Genomic DNA, 1,910 nt, shown 5'->3' with positions numbered 1-1,910 from the left:
TGGTACGACTTTAACCTCCTTATGTTACGATTCTAACCTCATAATTCTAATTAGTTGGGTACAGTGCCCAAAAATTGAACTGGAGTCAAAGGAGCAGCACATCATATATTTACTCAAGTAAACGTAAAAAGTAGCTTTTAAAGAAATTATTCAACAAAGGAAAAAGGTATTTGGTAAAAGGCAACTCAAGTAGTGAAGACGTGATTAACTAAGCATGATCATAACAATTTAATGTTTTATAAAATAATTCTTTCCAAAAAAGTAAAAAAAAAAAAAACAATCCACTGAATTTGTTTCCAATTTCGAAGAAGTTTCTCTTCCCATCCAGGAAGGTTTTTTCAATTGAAAATGTCAGAAATAGCGTTGAGTTTCCAGGCTTTATAGAGTGGACCAAAATCAAAGCCTTCTTTTGGCTTAGAAAACATGCAAATTGAATCGTCTTCAAACTTGGAAGAGAAGTCCAGTGGATTGTTTTTGAACTTTTTTGGATTGACTATGACCATGATGACTGAGAATCTTCACCAGCATATTATACATGTTTGTTAAATTTGTAATTTTACTGGATCGTCAGAAATCATTGCTCATTAAATGCACTTTATCATTAATTCTGTGTTAATGTTTAGTCATTTTGGTAACAAAGATCCCCACAAGTGCGTTTATAGGATTTTATATCACTGTAAATACAAAATCAGTCACAATCAACCAACTTTTCTAAAAAAAAAAAAAAACATGCATAAAAAACAAACTTCTTTGAGGGTCAATGACGATTCAAACCACCAGGGGGAGCAGTTTCCCTACAGGCTGTAAACAACTAAACCCTGAATAGTTCAGAAAATATTAATGTTAATACCAGAGACTGTGACCATGATGACTGAGAATCTTCACCAGTAAATTTACAAAATAATGTACAAGTTGATAAAATATTAAAAGATGTACAAATGCTGGTGTTTCAAAGAATAAGAATTAACAAATTAGGTGTAAAAAGCAATCTTAAAACAAAATTTTTGTTGTATAAACGTACTAAATCAGTAGTTGAAGTATGTAAGAGGTGGTAAAATTACAATAGACTGTACTTAATTGTTACTCAACCTCAGATTTAACGCGGCAGAATTAATAGATGGAAAAAACATTTAACCAATAATCCTTCAGTACAAAAAAACAAAGAGCTTCTCTTAATGCATATTTGATTAAAACAAGCTGATTTACGTTAAATAAATTTAGTCAAAGCGGATGGAGCAGCCAGAAGAGCACTGATACTTAATCATATTTATACTCATTTAAAAGTAAAAAGTATTATGCTGTTAAAAAAAAAAGTTTTTTTCATAAAATTACTCAAGTAATTTTTCTATTATGAGTTTTTTTTTCTGTAATAAAACAAAACCAAATCTCTTTGTATGGCCATTGTACTCTATTGTAGTTGAAACGTTTGTTATGCAGTGGAAATATAACACTATGATCAAAACATGTTGATATTCATTCGCTTAAGTAAGAAAAAAAAGTAGATTTTTCTTTCTAGATTTTTTTAGCATTGTCTGTTGGTGGGGGGGTGGGGGGGTTCATTCTCTTCTAATCTGCAGGTTTGATCTCCGTGGTTTCAGGCCTCCAACCCGTCGCTCTGAAGAGATGTTTCTGTGAAGTCCAGGTTTTCTTACATCTGTTGATCTGCAGAGAAAAACAGGACAGGAGGTCAAACCCTGCTGAGCCGTTAGCAAGAGGACCGAGAGGCTGCAGGCGTGTTCAGACGGGCGTCTGTGTCGCTCTGCTGCCGATCCTGACAGAACCACATGTTCCTGATCAGTTCCTGCAGCAGAGCTCAGCCCCCATCACTGGCTGAGGTCCGTACCCCTGCGCGGATCATCCCCACACCCCCTGCGACCGCCAGAACCACCCCCCCCGGCTCCGGTTGTGTC

Source organism: Cyprinodon variegatus, unplaced genomic scaffold (assembly GCF_000732505.1).
Source record: "Cyprinodon variegatus isolate N-32 unplaced genomic scaffold, C_variegatus-1.0 Scaffold257, whole genome shotgun sequence".
NCBI lineage: Eukaryota > Metazoa > Chordata > Actinopteri > Cyprinodontiformes > Cyprinodontidae > Cyprinodon > Cyprinodon variegatus.
Note: the sequence above shows the minus strand (reverse complement) of the source record.